General features: G+C 40.5%; 1 long non-coding RNA gene and 1 pseudogene across 1 annotated transcript; one reads left to right on the top strand and one right to left on the bottom strand.

The window, feature by feature from the left end:
- Nucleotides 1–1,863: 1,863 nt before the first annotated feature.
- LOC123652344 lies at nucleotides 1,864–5,535 on the bottom strand. Its single transcript, XR_006741614.1, has 3 exons — nucleotides 5,523–5,535; nucleotides 2,669–2,672; nucleotides 1,864–1,998 (listed from the first exon to the last, which is right to left on the bottom strand). It is a non-coding gene; the product is annotated as an uncharacterized LOC123652344 (long non-coding RNA).
- Nucleotides 5,536–8,950: 3,415 nt separating this feature from the next.
- LOC118718715 lies at nucleotides 8,951–9,051 on the top strand (annotated as a pseudogene).
- The last annotated feature ends 12,310 nt before the right edge of the window (nucleotides 9,052–21,361 follow it).

The raw sequence follows: 21,361 nt of genomic DNA, 5'->3' as shown, positions 1-21,361 counted from the left end.
ATCTTATGACGCTAAATACATTGGTCTCTTGTGGAATTTGGTCTCTGCCTGTCTTTCTAAAGTAAATTTTTACTCCTCTCCTCTCTTTCTCTGTTCCAGCCTTTCTGACTTCCATGATGAGAAGTGGGATGGGGTCTGGAGGCAAGAAGGGAGAGGTTGGCTTTTAAGGTAAGAACTGCACCCCTTTCATTATAATGAGCAAAAGATGTACAGACATAAGTGGTGAGGAAGTTAGGGGATTTTTTTTTAATGATGTATTTTTATGGATGACACGTGAGCTAAAGAAACATTTTAGGAAGAATCTCAGATTTTGGGTTTTCTCGTAAAACGATGTAGAGCAATTAGAGTCATTTCATGTATCTAGAAAAAAAATAACTAGAAACCAGCATGGGTTCATTAAGAGTAACAATTTGGGGCAAATTTTACTTCTTTTTGGACAGTAATCTTATCTAATAAAAGGGTAATATGCAAATTAACTATCACTCCGTCACAAAGATGGCAGCACCCATAGCCAAGATGGTGGCGCCCAGTCCTCTCAGTCCCACCTGAGTTTCCCAGTCCTGGGGGGGTCGGCCTCTGAGAGCGGGCAGTGTGAGGGCCCTGGCAGAATGCTTATTTCACCGCTGTGCCCAGCTCGGACTGGGTCCCCGGAGCTGGAGCGGACAGGGACAGAGATGGCAGGCCCACCACCCGTGGAAGCAGTGCGGGTCCCTCCTGCCTCCCACAGAATCAGCACAGGTCCCTCCAGGATCCCACAGAAGTAGCATGGTTCCCATGGGCGTCTGCAGCTCACTTCCGCCTCCTGCAGAAGCTGCAAGGCTCCCATGGAAGCAGCGTAGCTCATGGCAATGTGCTTTGGTCCTGCCGGCTCCTGCAGAAACAGCAGGCAGCCTACTGTGTGCAATATCGCGCGATAGGCTACTAGTCATCTGGTAAGATTAAATCATAGTAATAGCATTTGGTAAGGCATCCTATAATGAAAAAACTTGACTCCTTGTTTATAAATTTGAAGGATTAGAAACAGTGAAAAACTTTGCCCAAAGCTGCTGACCCTTAGCAAGCTAGACAGAGAATCCAATGTGAGTCAGAGGCTCAATGTTCTCCCTTCTGTTCACAAGCTAAGAAAATTGGGGTTGGTTGTGAAAAATGCAAGGCTTTTATCAAATGTGTGTGTCACCTGACGCTGGGAAGCAGAATAGAGTTGGATGCAGAGTGAGTACTTAGGAAAATCATGACAAACAAATTCATGTGCTTGATTCTGGAAGTCCTCAACTCTCTTTTGTTTCCTTTACTGTGAAGAACTTTAAAAACAGAAATGCTTTCCCAGTGATTTTCTTAAGCGGGGTTTGGAATGTGGTTGAATGGAAGAGTTCTAAAGAGTGCCAAAGGGGAAAAAGGGACAGTATCTATTCTACAAATGTTTGAAGGTGTGGAGAGGTGAGCCACATTCCTTCCCTCTACCTGGAGAGGGTGTAATTGTCCTTGCCCTTCATCTACCCTGACTCTTTTGGGATTATATTTCCCCCACTTCCTGATTCTCTCTTCTAATTTAACTCTGTCTGTAGTGTCCCACGTTTGGGCTCCAGTTTATATTGAACCCCTTTCACGTCCTGTGTGGTTCAGGGTTCAAGTTCAGGGTTTGGGATCTGGAGGAGACCACACTCAAATGAAAGAGACTGGAAAATATTAATTTGGAAATACTGGGGGCCAGGCAGGAACCCAACTCAAGGGGAAGGACTTCACTTTGCTCTGGGTTTACAATCCCTTTTATTAAGACTTTGGGATCCACCCAAAGCTCTAGGCAGGCAATTCCAGTAATAGCTAATCAGCAATGATTTACATAAGACTAAAAGGTGGAGGTTGTTTAGCTACCATTGTCTCAACTAGACAGTGGGTGGTTGGCTCTGACCTTTCACAGCTTCAAGGTTGACCAGCCTTCAGGTTCCTTGTCCACATCTCTCTGCTAGTGAAAGCATTGGACTGCTTCCAAGATCTATCCTTGAAGCTGGAAGCCTCCAGCAGGTGGACCACACTGTGCCCACTTTCCAGATTAATTTTTACTCCTAGTAGATTCTAACTACTTGCCAGGAAGGAATGTGACATGTTTGGTTTAAACGTGTAAAAGCTGGGCTCATTTGCCGCAGATAGACTCCTGGTATTGAAACGATGTAGAAATGTGTGTTTCTAATACTTGTATTCATTCGAAAGGCAAGTTTCTATCAGTGGGCTTTGTGCTGACATATTTGCGAGTCAGGTTCATGGCCAGAGATGACAGAAAAACTTTTAAAGCTTCTGATTTTTTTGTAATTGCTCCTTCAACCTTTGCCAATTTATGGGAAACTTGAATTAAGATGAACCAGAGGATGGGCATTTGGTTTGTTTTAATATGTCAGATGACTAGTTCTTGGAAACCAACTAGTATTTACTTAGCTGCTTCCTCAGATCAAGGGCTTTGTACTTTCTTATTCATGTAACAAAATGCTTCAACACACTGAATTGTAATCTGGGAGGAAAAACAAGGACATTGTAGAGTGTTCAAGGAAAGGGAGAAGTCTGTGGTACGGTGCACTGAGCTAACAGGGATATGATCCTGAATGCACTTACCCTTGCTGAATGGGGCTGAGATCAATCGAAGCCAACCCTCATTAAAAAAACAACAGCGACATACAAATCTTCAAAATTGTTTGCTGGAAATAAAAATTTTTAGAGAAATCGATGAGTCAGTAAGTAATCTATTTCTTCCTCTTCTAAATTATCCTAATAAAATAAAATGAAAAACACCTTAGGATGTTTCCCAAAATTTACTTGATAGGATTGTGGTGGCATTAACATGAACAGCACTTTTTATATAGTACTAGAGGCCCTGAGCACTTTGGGGTGGGGGGTCCCTCAGCCTGGCATGTGCTCTCTCCCAGTCCAGAAGCCCTCAGGGGATGTCTGACCCACTGACAGACAGACATCCTTAGTGCTGCCACAGAGGCGGGAGAGACTCCTGCCACCACCAGTGGTGAGACAGCTTTTGGCTGAGTGATGCTCCCCCTATGGGATCATACTGACCACCTGCATTGAATGGCTTCCCCTTGGTGATCAGTACATGTCACAGCAACCATCATTCTGTTGTTTGGTTGATTTGCATATTAGCCTTTTATTATATAGGATAGTACATTTTATTTTATTTTTATTTAAAAATGTATTTTATTGATTTTTTACAGAGAGGAAGGGAGAGGAATAGAAAATTAGAAACATTGATCAGCTGCCTCCTGCACACCTTCCTACTGGGGATGTGCCCACAACCAACATACATGTCCTTGACCAGAATCAAACTTGGGACTTTTCAGTCAGCAGGTTGACTATCTATTTTTTTTTTAATATATATTTTATTGATTTTTCACAGAGAGGAAGGGAGAGAGATAGAGAGCTAGAAACGTCGATGAGAGAGAAACATTGACCAGCTGCCTCTTGCACCCCCGCCACCGGGGACGTGCCCACAACCAATGTACATGCCCTTGACTGGAATCAAACCTGGGACCTTTCAGTCCGCAGACCGACGCTCTACCACTGAGCCAAACCGGTTTCGGCAGGTTGACTATTGAGACAAACCGGTTAGGGAAGGATAGTACATTTTAGAACAACACTTTTCACATAGTATACTACATTCTGTCCTGACCTGGGATTAGAGATGTGCTGTGATGTGGGAACACTTTTCTGAGGGATGTAAATGTTCTGATCTTGATTTTAATGGTAGCAATGCAGGAGTGTGATTGGGTAAAAACAAACAAACAAAAAACAACCACAAAATCATGTATTCAAAATTCTTATAATTTATTCCATGTAAGTTATACCTCAATAAAGTTGATTACAAAAACAAAACAAACAAAATAGAAAAAAAAAAAAGTGACTACATGTGGATTTCTGATCAAGTGGCCCACCATGCAAATATCTGGACACCTTTTATTTCAAACATCAGAACAAACCCTGTGAACTTGTCAAAAGTCTCTTCTTTCTGACCATGGAAATGCTTGCAGCATGTGGGTCAACCAGAGCTGTTTGGGAACAGGGTTGCCTTGGAGAAAAGTCAATTGAGCAGCTTCTCATATCTACATGGGGTGCCACAATGCATGCGATCTGTTGTGTTGTGTTGGAGAATTTCTCTTAGGGAAGCGACCAGGTCTTCTGTTGCAATGGGATTATTTTACATGCGAGAGGCCTGCATGTGGCAGTAAGGACAAAGTCAGGGGCTTGTGAATTGCTACCAGAAGCCATTTGGAAGTTTGGATTCAGTGGGCCTACTGGATGGAGTAGGTAGGTGGAGAAGTTTGTGGGATCCCTCATGGGAGCCTGCCACATGGCCTTCTAAGTCTACAACAGAGTCTGCAAATGTTTATAACAGAGCTGGTGGCAGAGAAGGAAAAAAGAAGCTAGCAAAGAGCAAGAGTCGGATTACAGAGCCCACTCCCTGCAAATTAGCAGACAACATGCAAGGTTTGCCTGGGATGCATGTAAGGGGTGCATCTTCCTATGTAAATCTGCAGAACTCATTTGATTTTCTGGGTTACGCATTCATACAATATTATTTTTATAACATATAACTTTTTAAACATATCTCAATGTAACAAATGAGGAGAATAAAGCTCTACCAGGTCAGAGTTGAGAAAAGAGAAGGAACCACAAAGGTTGGCTGTCTGCCTGTTGAAATCCGCATACTGTTAGTGTGAATTTACTTTTTTATTGTGGATTGTGGGTAAATTCCAAAAGATCAGATATTTGTGTAAATATGTATCCTGAAGCCAAAGTTAGTTGAAGTGAGACTTTGTTTTGGAATAATCTATTATGCAGCACTCCACTCAAGGTGGTCAAAATTTAGGGATATAGTAAGTAAAAATGTCAAGTATTACTGTTAAAAGTTTACTGAATAATATTAGATTCATTGTTATAAAATTTTTAAACTAACACCATCTTGCTTTTATTTTTAATTTTCTTTAGATTTTTTTACTGTTAAATTCTTTTATGCTTCCTTTCTACATCCTAAGGGATAGCTGAGACCAATAGTTGGGGCCAGGAGAAAGAAAATCAGCCTTTTGTATAAGTAAGGAATTATTTCTATTACCCCATTAAATATAAGCTTTGCCTTCCTAGTTCACTATACTGCCAGACAAAGGAAAGTTTAATTCTGGCTTTTTCTTTTCTCTTTTCTCAATTTAGTGTTTGTCAAAATATTAAAGAACTATACTAATTTTTTTTCCTGAGAGAATAAATAACTTTGATTAGCCTATAGTGTTGGTCTAGTTGTGTGTTTTTATATATAGACTAGCAGGGGTCCTCAAACTTTTTAAAGTGGGGGCCAGATCACGGTCCCTCAGAGAGCTGGAGGGCCGGACTATATGAACTACTAATTCCTACTGTAACACCTCGGCTGCGCTCACTGCCCAAAAAACCTGGCGGGCCGGATCAGACTCCTCTGTGGGCCGCATGTGGCCTGCGGGCCGTAGTTTGAAGACGCCTGGACTAGAGGACTGATGCACAAAATTCATGCAAGAGTAGGCCTTCCTTCCCCTGGCTGCCAGGACCAGCTTCCCTCTGCCACTTAGGACCTGGGCTTTCTTCGTAGCCCGAGGTTTGTCCAGAAGGTCATCCAGAAGGATGTCTGGTCTAATTAGCATATCACACTTATATTATTATAGAGGCACATGCATGAAATTTATGCAGGAGGATGTGTGTGTGTGTGTGTGTGTGTGTGTGTGTGTGTGTGTGTGTCTCAGCCCACTCTCTGTGATCTGGGACTCCTCAAGGGATGTCCGACTGCATATTTAAACGTGCAGTCAGACATCTCTTTCACAGTCCAGGACTGCTGGCTCCCAACTGCTCCCCTGCCTGTCTGATTGCTCCTAACCACTTCTGCCTACAAGCCTAATCCCTCCTAACCACTTCCCTGCCAGCTTGATACAATAGATACCTTACTGCTCCCTTGCTGGTCTGATTTCCCATAACTGTCCTCCATGCTAGCCTGGTCAACCCTAACTGCCCTCTCCTGCAGGCCTATTCACCCCCAACTGCCCTCTCCTGCTGGCCTCATTGCCCCTAACTGTCCTCCCCTGCTGGCATGGTCCCCCCCCCCCCCCAACTGCCCTTCCCTGCAGGCTTGGTTGCCCCTAACTGCCCTCCTTGCCAGCCCAGTCCCTCCCAACTTCCCTCCCCTACTGAAATCTTGTGGCTCCCATCCTGAGTCCACATGTAGGTGGCCATCTTTGACCACATAGGGGCAGCCATTTTTGACCACATGGGGTTGGCTATCTTGTGTGTTGGAGTGATGGTCAATTTGCATATTACCTCTTTATTATATAGGATTAGGGTATGCAAATTGCTGAATGACTTTTAGAACATGTTTTCAATCTTTAAAATGAGGCTCATTGATTGGTATGTCATGGTTAGTAGGTTTTGATCAATACTTTAAAAAATGAAATGATAGAAAATATTAGTTTGTCACACATAGAAACCAAAATATTATTTTGTAAAAGAATATTGTTTGTGAAAGTTTTTCTTTATTTGTGCACATGCTTCTGTGTGTGTGTGTGTGTGTGTGTGTGTGTGTGTGTGTGTGCAGAGAGAGACAGAGTGAAAGACAGAGAGGGACACAGAGAAAACTGATGAAAAATTAAAACACATTCCTTGCCATGAGTTGGGAACAGCAAAAAATATTAGAGTTACAAAAGTATTTTAGAGGATGGCCTAGGAATTTGTGATAAACTGTTGGTTGCCAAAGGAGGAATGCAGGAGTTCAGAATGGCGAGGGAACACAAATTTATTCCATCTTCCGCACACCAGCTACCTGAGCCTGGATCACTCCAGCATCTAGTGAAGGGAGTCAGCTGCTTTTAAAGGACTTTGGGTGGGCTTTTTTTTCTGGGAGGCAGAGACTTCTTTATGCATACCGGGGGCAGGGGCGGGGGCGGGGGAGAGGGGAAGCTAATGGAATGTGGTCACTGCAAATGAAATGTGATCTTCAGCAAAGGGAATGTCCATAGTGAAACCTGAAACGCCAGTTTCTGGGGGAGGGGTATCCATTCAATCGCTGGATCAAACCTAACAATAACTGAGATAATTGAGCATCCTTCCTAGGAAGGATTAGGTAGGAAATGATTGTTTAGCTGAATTCTTTGATTAACAAATTTCATTACAATGGATTGACTAAGAATGTTAGGCCCACAGATAACTCTTGTGTCTTTTTCTGAAGTTATTATTAAACATTTATTAAATACTTTGCTTAGACAGCACACTTTAAGACATTACAACAATATACTTTTAGGATATTTCAACAATCAAAATAACATTGAACCTCTGTAGTTCATATTTTGATGAAATATAAATGTTCCCACCATTGGTTTCTTATTTTTTATTCCCTTTACCTGGAATGTTCTGCTTCCAGCTGGTCATATGAAGAAGTACTTTGTAAAATACAGACATCGTCTTTAATATCTCCTGAGAGAAGGGGTTCCGGAACCACCAGAGAGCTAGAACACCTGCTTTCAGTATGCTGTAATATGTTTTTCTTTATAATTTTATCAGCACCTTAAATTATCTTGTGTAATAAAGATATTAGTTACTTTCATTATTTTCCACTCCACTCAATCTAAAGTGCCTCCATCCATTTGTCCAGAATGTAAACATCCTGAGATCAGGGTCCTCGCCTGTCCTTGTCCACGTCAGAAAGTGTCTGACACATACGTATTTGTTGACTCGTGACTGATTGAACTTCAGAAATGATGACAAACTGCCTATTGCTCTATAAAAACTTTCTAAAAGTTGGAAGTCAGGATGGCTGCAGCAATATAACATTGATAAGGTGTCCAACACCCCCCTCACCCCCCGCGGCTCTGTTCTGACTTAGGCCTTATCTGTTTATTTTATATTTACTCTGAGTAGGAGTGTTCAGATTGCAAATCTTGAATGACTTCAGAAATAATCGAGAAAAAAAAAGTTTATTTCCAACCCTGACCAGCAATCACATTTAAAACTGGAATCAACAGCAACTATCATGAAGGCAGTTAAAAACACGTGGAGTTTGCAAGTGAGGTGGATACTTTAGACCACCACTGTGTGTCCATCGGCTGTTTTAGGGCTCAATAGCCACTCTCAGTGCATTAAAATCTATTGTATGTATTATTGAGTTATTTTTTAAGAGTACAAATTAGGATGAGTGGAGAATTACTATTTATATTATAAACTTGGAAACTAACATACCTGTCTAAGTCAACTTATTGAATAGATAATAAGTGTATACAAAGCATGCCTTTGAGCTAAGAAGTGGACCCTATATTAAGGATAAATACTTAAAAAGTAATATTATTTGGGCATAATTTTGCCTCTATGTATAATTAAATTTAGTCTTTAAAATTCAGGGAGATACAACATTTAATATGTTAAATGATATTTTAATATAATAGGAGTATGGAGACTACGTTGGCTTTATATCTTCCTACCTAATATATTATTGAATTGTGGATCCATTATTTAAAATATTTGTCATTTTAAAAATAAAATACTTCAATTATTTGGTATGAAGATACTTTACATCCATTTAATACCAAGATATAATTAATAACTTTCAAGTTGAAATTTGGTTTATTTATATACTTCCCCCTCTAGATTCTCATCAAGTGCTACCCATGTTTATGTTATAACAGATGCATGAAACACCAAAGAGGAAATATGTCAAATCAAGTTGTTTATTATTTGATCTTGAAGATGATCCAGGGAAGCAAATGTCCAATGTTTAAATTCTGAGGCCTAAAATAAATATGTCAGAAAGTCTCTCATCTTTTGTTGATTGCTGAGATATACCATGGAATCTCACTTCCTCACTACTTAATGCACAGTTAAGAAATATAGAATTCCTTGAAAAAAATTGCCTTGTTTGACAAAGTGGAAGATCTGTCGAAATAGGCATTTACAAAGCAGATTGTGCTCACTTTTAGTATTGGAACAATACAGAGGAGATCAGCATGGCCCCAGTGCCAGGATGACTCACAAATTTGTGAAGCATTCCATATTTTCAGGAATATATAAAAGTTGTCAAGAGGGTAGGTCCTAAGGTCTCTCTTCTTAAAAAATATATATATTTGTATTGTTATGAGATGACTGATATTAACTTGTGATAAAAGTTTCATAATATAAGTAGGTCAAATCATTATGCTATATACCTTAAACATATACAGTGCTGTATATCAATTATATCTCAATAAAACTGGTAAAACAGATTGATTATATTTCAAAAGCATCACTTTTGAACAGTAGTAATTATAATATTAGCAACAAAACAATGTTAATCTATTTTATTGAATACTGAGTTAGTGTCATATTCTGACCCAGGTACTTTCTCAAAAAACATCTCTAGAAAGCAATTAAATCAGTTATACTTCTTTCCAATTTATAGCCATTGAAACTGATGTCTTTTTTAATTAATCACATAAGGCATACTAAAATTGTATGATTATCAGATAAACAACTTTGTTTCCAAAATGGACTGGTAAATACATTATGTGCTTGGGAATGAAAATACTCCTTCTATTACTGGTGCAAAAATATGATTTTGGTTAAAGATTGATGGATAAATAATTGATTGATTGATTGGCTCCCTATGACAACCCTATTTACCATAAATTTCAAATGTATTTTCAAGAATGGTTCAGTTTTTAAAAGTTTTAAAATGTTGGTAAGAAGGAATGGTCCTGATAAATTCATTGTCTTACTCTGCTAAAACATGACAAAAGTTAAAACACAATTTAAAATATTTTAAGAGAATCATCTTTTGTTTTTTGACTCCATTATGTCCACTTTAATTTCCTTCAGACAGCATAGAATGAGGTCGTTAAAGGGATTCTATAAGGATGTCTGTGACAAAATGCTATTTCTAAGGGACATTCAACAACTGTTTGTAGCTTATTCTCACAAGGATCACACTCTACAAATCTAAAGCCACTGTCAAATTACCCTAATTCTCTATTCTCATCTATTTATGTTTGTAAAACTCTAATACGCAAATAGACCAAATGGCAGAACAACCTAACAACTGAACACCTGGTCGCTATGTCGTGCGCTGACCACCAGGGGGCATGCGCAGGACATGACGGGCATTGGCTGCAGTGGGTTGGTGGAGCAGGTGAACGGGGATGCTAGACCAAGGTGGGACGTCCGTTACTGTCATTGGGGAGAGCCTCTAGTGATTATTGAAATTTTTTTGCTCCTGCACACCGTGGTCCTGCCCGCCACTCGCACCCAATTGCTCAGCTCCATCAGTGGGTGCAAGCGAAGGTTGCTGACCCTGATTGTCCCTGAGAGCTTCTTCACCTCACCCTGCTCCTGAAGGGCAATTGGGGCAGCAGCTGCTGCTCGGACCAGCTGACAGCACTGGCCAGGCTGCTCATGCCAGCCCCAATCGCTCTGTGCTGTCCGCGGGTGTGAGCAGGGCCGGTGCCCTCAGTGCGTGGGGGCAGCAGTGGTGGTATTGGGGCTGCTGGCAGGCAGGGGATGGGTTGTGGGGGACTGTGGTAGGAGGGACAGGGCAGAGGCGCAGAGGATGGCCTAAGACCCACCCATGTGCCCACTGCAGCCTCACTGCCCACAGTTCCTTTCAAGGTGCACGAATTCAGGACTGGGCCCCTAGTCTATACTAATAAAAGGGTAATATGCTAATTAGACCTGGAGACAGTCTGAACATCCTTCCAGACAAAGCCATGGAGGTGGGGATGGGGCAGAGGCGGTTGGGAGAATCAGGCTGGCTGGGGAGAGCAATTGGGGTAAGTAGACCAGAAGGGGTGGTAGTTGGGGGTGAGCAGGCTGGTGGGGGGGACAATTGGGGGCAATCAGTCCAGCAGGGGTGAGCAGTTAGGGGTGAGCAGGTCAGAAGGGAGGATAGTTTGGGTTGATTGGGCCAGCAGGCAGAGTGGTTAGGGGTGATCAGGTAGATAGGCAGGAGAGTGGTTAGAAGCCAGCGGTTCTGGATTGAGAGAGGGATGTCCAACTGCTGGTATAGGCTTGATCCCTGTGAGGGCAGTCAGAAATCCTCTGAGGTGTCTCAGATCGGAGAGGGTGCAAGCCTGGCTGAGGGATACCCCCCACCCCATGCATTAATTTCCTGCACCATGCCATTAGTTTATATAAAAGCCTAAGTGACCATTACAATGGAACGACTGAAATGACTGGTCAACCAGTCATTGTGACACACATTGACCACCAGGGGGCAGATGCCTAACACAGGAGCTTCCTCCTAGTGGTCAGTGGGCTCCCACATCAAACCTCCTATGGGGGAAGGGGCAGCCAACCTCCCGCTGCCCCATCCCCCAGCCAGCCCCAATCCCCTGGATTCAAACCTCCTGTGGTCTCTCCTCCTGGCTGGCCAACCTCCCACAGCCCCTACCCCCATCCCCACCCCTCAGGATTGGCTGGCCCCTATCGGCCCCAATCAGGACTGGGCAAGATGCCATGATTGTTCCCTATCACCGGCCAAGCTGAGGGACCCTGTCCATGCATGAATTTGTGCACCAGGCTCTAGTAATACATATAATAGTAAATAAGGGGGGCATATAGATTTCTATTTCATAATCTAATACAGGGAATTACAGATAAACTTGGTAATATAGGATTTGAGATAGATTAATAACCCAAGGTTCCATAATTGTCACACAATTGAACTCAAAGATGTATGTCTTTCAATGAAAGCAACAACCAATATGCATACATCATTACACCTTTTGACACTAGAAATTTGTGATATTGCTCTATATAACACTTATACATTTGGTAGTATGTGGTACACCCCTGGTGGCAATGGTTTTTTCAGGATGGTCCAATCAGAGTGGAGCATAGACATATATTTGTTGGTTGCAGGGAGCAACCTCTTCCCCTACTAAAAAGAAAGCAATGTAGTGCAGTTGGCAGCAAGCATTCATGCTCAGCATGGGGGAACTCTGAAACACAGAGGAGGATAGAGCAATTGCTAAAACATCGGTTAGGATCCATGCTTAAGCCATGTCTGGAGACAAGTTAGCAATAGACTTTTCACTTGTGTTCAAATAACCAATTTACTTTGCTGGATTTTTTATTGCTTGCCACTCGGAATGGTCTTGCTAATAGTCACCATATCTATAAAAAGGATATTTATGGAATTTCTCTTGACTATGATAGGAAGATTATTACTCTGTCTAACTTCTGGCACTCAACATACTATTTCTATAAAGATTCATTTAAAAATTTTTATCTTTATTCTTCAAAGTATTACATATGTTTTCCTCTATCCCCCCTTTGACACCCTCCAGCCCCCAAACCCCCCCGAGGCCAACCACATTATGTACGTGTCCATGGATTATGCATGTATGCATGTAACTTCTTGGTTAATCTTTTCCATCTCCCCTTCTCTCTGAGATTTGTATTATTGATCATTGAGTGCAGAGAGACCAAGGTTTCCTGCAATAATTGATTTCATTTATTTTTATCATTAGAGAGTTTGTAGCTATCATAATTGAGGCAATGAGACATGTACAGTATATAGATTTCATGTGACTAGCCCTCCATCCAAAGAAATAATGTTACTGAAAATAGTATCCCATGGAATTTCGTTGAGTTATGCTCTAGAGATATTTAAATTGGAATTGAATTGTGTGACAAGTTGAATAATAGCCTTTGATAGTCACCTACACACAGATTAAATGAACTAGTAGAAAGTTATTCTCACTGAAACTGGTTTGGCTCAGTGGATAGAGCACTGGTCTGCGGACTGAGGGGTCCTGGGTTCGATTCCAGTCATGGGCATGTACATTGGTTGTGGGCACATCCCCAGTGATGGGTGTGCAGGAGGCAGCTGGTAGATGTTTCACTCTCATCGATGTTTCTAGCTTTCTATCCCTCTCCCTTCCTCTCTGTAAAAAAAAAAAAAAAAAAAAAAAAATCAATAAAATATATCTTTAAAAAAAGTTATTCTCTGTGTTTAAAAAAATTACTGAAAAACAGATAAATCTACCTAAATTATTTTGTAGCTAAAACAAAAATTGATGAAAATCAATAAGAATTTGCAAAAGGACCAATAAACATAGTATTCATTTAATTTGACTTTCATAAGTTGGTTTTTAGCCTGTCTAAAGAAACTCTAAGATATAGCACAAAAGAATGTACATATATATATACACATATGTATGCATGCACATGTATGTGCACCAAATCTCTACAGGGAATGTCCTCAGTATTTGCCAGATCTTAAAAATACGTTGTTGTTGTTGTTTTGTTGAAAGAAAGGGAGGGGACTAGAGAGACAGAAACATCCATGAGAGAGGAACATCATCAATCTGCTGCCTCCTACATGCTCTACACTGGGGATTGAGCCTGCAACCCTGGAATGTGCCCTGACTGGGAACTGAACTGGCAACCACTTGGTTTCTGCATTGACTCTCAACCACTGAGCCGCATGGGCCAGGCAGTATTAGCTAGATTTTTAAAGCGGTGTAGTATCTGAGAAACATTAAGGATCAAGAGTATAGATTTCAGTTTTCATTGTTTTGTTCTTCTCTTGTAAGTACCACAGTTTATGATGTCAATCTGTACAGAGTATTGAATATTCAGTGATGCACAACATCAAACCTTTTGTACATAAAAGCAGTTAAAAGAGAAGATTCCGAGTCTGTCTGCCAAAGTTTGAATCTCAGGGGTCTGCCACGTACTGACCATGTGACCACAGGCACATATTAACCTCTCATTTTACTAGCCTTACTTGTTGATAAAATAGGGAATTTATATTGATTACCTCTTAGATTCGTTGTGAGGAATAATGAGAAATATCACATAATATACCCTATATTAGGGGTGTCGAACTCAATCAGAGAAGGGGCCAAAATCTAAAATCCAGCCTAAATCGAGGGCCGAATGGTTTACTGAACAGTCATAAACTGTCATTGTGATGGAAACGCAGCGGAGTGCAGTGATGACAGCATGGTGCGGGCCACATTGCAAGGCGTGGCGGGACGGATTTGGCCCGCGGGCCTTGTGTTTGACACATGTGCCCTATATAATAAAAGGCTAATATGCAACTTGACCAAACTGTGGAATGACAGGTCACTATAATGCGCACTGACCACCAGGGGGCAGACGCTTAATGTAGGAGCTGCCCCTGGTGGTCCGTGCACTCCCACAGGGGGAGCCCTGCTCATGGCTGGTGAGCACAGGGGTCGTGGGTGATGGTAGGAGCCTCTCCTGCCTCCATGGCAGTAGGACATCCCCTGAAGGCTCCCTGGACTGTGAGAGGGTTCAGGCTGGGCTGAGGGGGGACAACCCCCTCCACGTGCATGAAATTCGTGCACTGGGCCTCTAGTATATATATTGTATATAAAAGCCAAGTGACTGGAACAACTGGTCACTATGACTGGCACAGTGACAGCAACCGGCTAGATCAGGCCCCAATTAGACCCTCCCAACCTCCTGCCACCCCTGCCCACCACCAGCCCATCGCAATCGGCCTCCATCAGGGCGGGCAGCCAGACCCCACCCATACACGAATTCGTGCACTGAGCTCCTAGTGTATTTAGAAGATTGCATAGTATAAAGGAAATGACCATAAGTGGCATGTTATTGAAATATTTGTCTTCCTTGGAGAGGGAGGAACTTGCCCAGTTATACGTAGGTATTGCATGTTTATTTATTTTATAATCTACCAAGGTTACACATTTGTCCAAGATACCAAAGAATATATGACATTTGGTGTAGTTTATGAATTCTAAAATGCTAAAAATAGTATAGATTTTAAGAATTTATATATGTATGCACATATCCATAGTGAAAATGGAAAATGCAGTCTTTCCTTGTGGTTGTAGGGAAAACCTTAATGCAGGTTACAGTCTGTGTATCTCCTTTGTTACTCACACAAAACACTTCTGACCATTCTGGTCACCAAATGTGTGGAAACTTTTCTCACAACAATCAGTTCTCTGAGACATCAGCTATGTGTCCTATAATTAAACTCAATTCTGACACTTCCTACCTGGAGACAGTGTCAGATTCCACAGGTTAAAGGCTCAGTCCCTTAAGACTGCCCCCCGCCCACACCACACTTCAGATGCCAATCACAAGTAGGAGGTTAGGAACAACTGTGTCTGACTTGGCTACAAATTGAAAGTGTCATGCCCCCTTATCAGGCACAATAGAAAATGTATAAATATTTAGTCTCTTGTAAGATTCAGATTTTCTATCTATTTCAGCATTTAATTATTTAAGTACAGATATAAACTTACATATGAAGGAATTAATAATTTAAAGCTATAGATTACTGCAAAAATATAAGTGAGATAAATGAGTAGAATGTACTTAGTACCTTTGCTTTTTTATATGGTAAAGTGTTTTGAATTGATTAATTAGTTTGGAATTGCAGTGGAAAGAGTTAAATAAAATAATAGTTTGATAATATCTGTTTGAGAAAATCCTCAAGGCATTCAAGATTATAATAGCAGACATAATACTTGCTTTATCATTAAGTATGGAACTGAGACATTGAGTATGACAATATTCCCAAATATACTAGGCCTTTGTTGAATTTGGCACATTTTCTAAGTAATTTTGGCAGGAATTATCTAACATAAGAATTTTCTTAATTATCAATATGAGCAATCATAAAATTGCAATGCAGTCTCCATGATATAACACTAAAAAAAGAGATAAATAGTACAATGGATTAAAAATACACATATACACTTATGCATAGTAAAATAAGAGTTGAAAATATATATCAATATGAGAGTTCTTATTAACATTATTTTAGTTACTGCTAAGATCTCTGAATTAACTAAAGACCTCTCAGAATACAAACATTTAAGAATTTGTAGGATGGAAATGTATGGTCTGGTCAAAACCGGTTTGGCTCAGTGGTAGAGCGTCGGTCTGAGGACTGAAAGGTCCCAGGTTCGATTCCGGTCAGGGGCATGTACCTTGGTTGCAGGCAGATCCCCGGTAGGGGGTGTGCAAGAGGCAGCTGGTTGGTGTTTCTCTCTCATAGACTTTTCTAGCTATCTATCTCTTTCCCTTCCTCTCCGTAAAAAATCAATAAAAATATATTTTTAAAAAAAGAAATGTATGGTTTGGAATTCTTTTAATTATGTATCTTGTGCAGAGATATTTGTATTAATAAAATGGTACTTTCATACATTTCTCTACAGTGCTTTCAATTTGCTTACCTGGGAAGATTTCCATCTTAAAATAAAAGACCTAATGCCCAATACAACCCAAAGAATGCTATTGTCACAAAACCTTACATGGCATCGCCTCCTGAGACATTTCCACTCCGTGGGGAAAAACAAATGTTATAAAAATCTTGCCAGTCTCACTACAGTGACAATCCAATATGGCTACCTCACATAATTTAGCTTCAAATTATGTTTTCTGTTCTGCGGTCATATAAAGTCATTGTCCAATGTCCATATTTAATAATGTACCCATTATACATTAATAAAAAAATTAACCTTAAAGCAAATGCTAGAAACCAGGAAAACAGATAAAAAATGCATCTGGTGATGTTTCTGGGGTGCTATCAGCTGACGTGTAATTAAGCTAACTCTAGCCTGAGCATTATCACTATTTTGTTTTAGAGTCTCTGGACTTTTAATTACCTGACATTATGTGTACCAGTGTTCTATGAATGTCTCTATTTTCAGTTTTATTGTTTTGTATTATGCTTGCATTGTCAGCTATTCTGTTAATATTTTAGCTTAATGGTAACCATGGAAAGCTTCTAACTCTGAAGTCTCTGAATATAAATCTTAATGAAAATGGGTTCAGCAATTTCGAGTCTCTCTTCTGTTGCTTGGAACTGACTGAAAGCTATGAATATTTAGCACAACTGGCCCTTCCAAAGGAATCCAGCAGAGACTGAATTAGAGATAATCTTCTCCTCCTTATCCCTACAGGTGATAGTTATCACAGCTTTGATTGCTCCTTGATTTTGATGAGCTGGTGTCTTCATGATAAAGGAAGCCTCCTTCCCAAGGATTAACATTAATTTCCTATGAAGCAGAAATACCGTTGAACCTTGAGCAACTATGGATTTGAACTTCACAGGTCTGAATGGTGCAGGTCCACCAATACGCAGATTTATTTCAAGAAATACAGTAGGCCTCTCTTATCCGTAGATTCAACCAACCTCTTCTCTCAGTGCTTTCGCGTTCTCAACTGTGGGTTCCCAACCTCAGAGCGAAAATACTACTTTTAATCCTATGTGAATGGGGATTTGTTCAGCAACAAGATGAAGAGAGGTGATGTTGGCCCAAGGGAGCAGGGAGGCATTAGGTTGGAAAGGGGACAGGGAATTATAAAGTAGAATGGAAAAGCTTTTGTTGCACATGGATTGTCTTCAGGGGGCTTTAAGTACACTGTAGAGATTAGAAGATAGAAGATGCTGATAAAACTAGTCAAGAGGGCTTAGAATCCAAAAGCATTATTTTCCCCCTCTTCCCAGAATCTGGTACTGTCTCATTTGCTCCAGAATTGGATGCCCTAAGAATATCAGAATACTATAACTAGGCTGTACATATTGTTGATCACAAAAAGGGTGGTGGCAGCATACTTAAAGTAGTTTTTCTCATGGAATATGCAGACAGTGGGAGACAGAGTGGGCAAGGAAGAACCCAGTGATCAACATATGTTGATAAGGAGAATTTGAGAACTCCTAGCAACCACTAAACAAATATCCGTGGGTAGAGATCTTGCCCCTATTTTAAATACGTAGATTTTTTGAAGCCCACAGACATGTGGCTACATTTAAATATTATTTTTGTTTTATCCGAATAAAATTATTTTAGGTGACCTTCTGTTTTACTTTGAACATATTTGGTGATCTGCCTTTAAGAGATGATAAACTCCTTGGTATTAAGACTACAATGAATTTTCTTCAAAGACACACTGGAGCATGTTATGCAAATAAACAACCGTTATAAATCTTAATACCCAACTTGATGCTGCCTGAGTACTTGGGAAACTCAATTTAGCAGTTAGAGTGACTTATTATTTATATTTCCAAATATGTATATGTTTCTGAAAGGTCTGTTTACTGTTCGCTCAGTGAAACATACTTGTAAATGAGTGAACTGCTGCTCTAAGCCACTGACCCACACAATTCTCTTAGACATTCTCGTCATTAACTGGGAGGAAATCTGGCCAGTATCTACTGATTGAGTCAAACATTTCACTCCTGCATATAAAGATATATTTGTTCCACTAGACTCAGTTTCTGGCCTTAAAAAAATTCCTGCACAGAGTAAGACATCTCGAAGCTTCTCCCAATGGACTAGTTGCCTGGTCCATTCAGCCACCCAAAGGACTGACTTAAGCATAGTGGTCCTCTGTACTCCATGTGAAATCTAATCTTTAATTTCGAGTTTGTGTCAATCTTGACTCGATTCACCAAGTATTTGCACTAATTATGAAGCTTTTTTTTTGTTTTTTAATTTCAATAGACTTCATAATAAAACTCTTTAAGTACCAAATGCTAAATCATTTTCCTTACCTCCCAATTTTAGAGTATGCATATATTTTTGTGTGTGACCAATTCGAGTAAGAAAGAGGCCATTAACCAGTGGGGCTCTTGGACAATCAGTGCAAACTGGTCTGTAGCCTTCTTACCTGGGAAATGAAGGAACATGTTATGCAGATGAATGAAAAACCTCAAAAGCCATATGGGCTCCTCCTTGTGTGCTTATAGCTGAAATCACAAATACAATCTCCCAGTTCTCTTGTACTTTTTAGAATTATTAAAGAATAATGCCATCTTTATGTATCTGCCTCTCCCCACCCAGACTCATGTGACAATAATCAATGAGTAATACTATACTTTTGGGATGATTCTCTTTGGTGCTATATATCAGGTATTATTTCTTTGGGAAACTTCTGCTGTAACTGTCATTTCTCTTCTTTGACATTATGAGATTTTTAAAATCATAATTATCCAGAGAAATTTAATTGAAGAAAGAGTTTAAACCTGACCAGGCAGAGATACCTCTTGTGCCCATGTTGAGCTACCGTTTTCACTCGTTATTGCTTTGGGTGATCCTGGAGGTTAGTATGGTTTATGATTTAGTGCTGTTTACAACATCATTATGTTTAACTTCATTAGGAAGAAAGATATATATGATACTATTTATTTATTTTAAATATATTTTTATTGATTTTTTTACAGAGAGGATGAGAGCGGGATAAAGAGTTAGAAACATCGATGAGAGAGAATCATCAATCAGCTGCCTCTTGCATACCTCCTACTGGGGATGTGCCTGCAACCAAGGTACATGCCCTTGACCGTAATCGAACCTGGGACCTTTCAGTCTGCAGGCTGAAGCTCTATCCACTGAGCCAAACCGGTATTGGCCTATATGATGCTATTTAGATGAAACGTTTTCAATTAATCTTTTTGTGTGTATGTGTGTGTTTTTTAATTTTGGAATTAAATAACCCCATATCTTCAGATATTGGCAAAGAAATATGTTTAAATCAGCTGGATATCAAAAGATATTGACATGTAAAGTCTGATGGTGACACATTGTGGGGGAGGTCAGAGTTTGCCACAAGATAGAAATCCACCAAATTATTCTCTCATTCTTTTTTTTTTTTTTTTTTTTTAAATATTTTATTGATTTTTTACAGAGAGGAAGAGAGAGGGATAGAGAATTAGAAACTTAGCTGAGCGAGAATCATCGATCAGCTGCCTCTTGCACACCCTCTACTGGGGATGTGCCTGCGATCAAGGTACATGCCCTTGACCGGAATCGAACCCTGGACTTTTCAGTCCACAGGCCGACGCTCTATCCATTCAGCCAAACTGGTTTCGGCTATTCTCTCATTCTTATAATTAAAAAATTATATAATACTTCCCATGGTTCTCCACAAACTTTTCTCTACTGAGAATTTGGAATATTCTGTTGAATAAGGGCTATTTTGTTGAAGATAATATTTTATGGACCTCATCTCATTGATGATGTAACAACAGGGCCTAAATTTTCTTAAAATTTAGGACATGTGATGACAGGTGAGCAGAAATACATTGGATATCTAAGGGATGGGGTGGAACAAATTTGGACTTGAATTCAGATAAATTTTTTGACACTCTACGGCGGTTATCTGTAAAACAACATAGAGATATGGATGCTTTTCTAGAGAAAGAAAAAAGGTAAACTTTAAGGAAACCATAAATATAGTATAGAGTGCTCCATAAATACTTGTTTTTATTATTGACTAGAGGTCTGGTGCACAAAATTTGTGCATGGATAGTGTCCCTAGGCCTGGCCAGTGATCAGGGCCAATCTGTGGGGTGACCGGGGCTGTGGGAGGAGGTGCAATTAGGCCCTCTTCCCCACCCCCACCCCTAGCCTTGGCTGGCCTGGTGCCATCCCCTTGCTGTCACTTGCCTTTTAGCTGGCCCCACCCCCTGCTGCCACTGTAAATAAAATGTACTGGCCAAGATCAGAAATCTAGTAAGTGGACAGAAAATAAGATGTGTGTCAACATTTTCCACTTTGATGATGTTATGCAAGTGATTTAATTTATACATGTGGTCATATTGCTACCACAGCTTCAAAAAAACACACTTTCTCTTTTATACTTCAGTCATATGTTTGTAAACCAGTAGCAAAATCACTTGACATTTACTTGAAAGCATTGCATTTTACTTTGGGACAAAAATCAGTATTTTAACACGCACCACACAATTGGTTGAAAAACACGCTGATTGTCATAGCTGCCTCTTCAGGCACACTCTTGATTCCTGATGAGGGATCATAAAACCTGCCTAAACACTGGATGAGCCGAGATGGCTTTCTGAGCTCCCCTCTTGATTGGAAATGTGTGTGTGAGTCTGATAATTGCCCTGAGAAAACGAGTTCAAATAAAATTTAAATGCACCTACAGGTGCTCCTCAGATCTGATGAGGCTGAAAGAAGATAATATGGTGTTAGTGACCTGACAGTTCTATGCTAAGAGGGAAGTGGATTCACAGCTCCCCTTGCTCCCTGCCACACCTTCCCACCTCTGTCACCCACTCCCTCTCAGCTTCTCGCTGGCAGTCACACAGGTAGACCCTGCCCTCCTGTGCTCTCTCAAATGCCCCTGACTCCCATGTGGAGGCCGCTATATTTGTTAGCACATTTTCTCTCGAAAGATGGTTCATATGCACGGCTGTCCTCAGGTAACCAGCACTTAATAAACTCCCCATTTAATGAGTTTTAAAAATAAACTAGTTTTTTGCCGAGACCGGTTTGGCTCAATGGATAGAGCGTCGGCTTGGGGACTGAAGGGTCCCGGGTTCGATTCCCGTCAAGGACATGTACCTTGGTTGCGGGCATATCCCCAG

The sequence above is a fragment of the Pipistrellus kuhlii genome, unplaced genomic scaffold (genome assembly GCF_014108245.1).
Source record: "Pipistrellus kuhlii isolate mPipKuh1 unplaced genomic scaffold, mPipKuh1.p scaffold_m20_p_14, whole genome shotgun sequence".
NCBI classification, from domain to species: domain Eukaryota; kingdom Metazoa; phylum Chordata; class Mammalia; order Chiroptera; family Vespertilionidae; genus Pipistrellus; species Pipistrellus kuhlii.
This window is presented reverse-complemented; position numbering and strand designations above follow the sequence as displayed.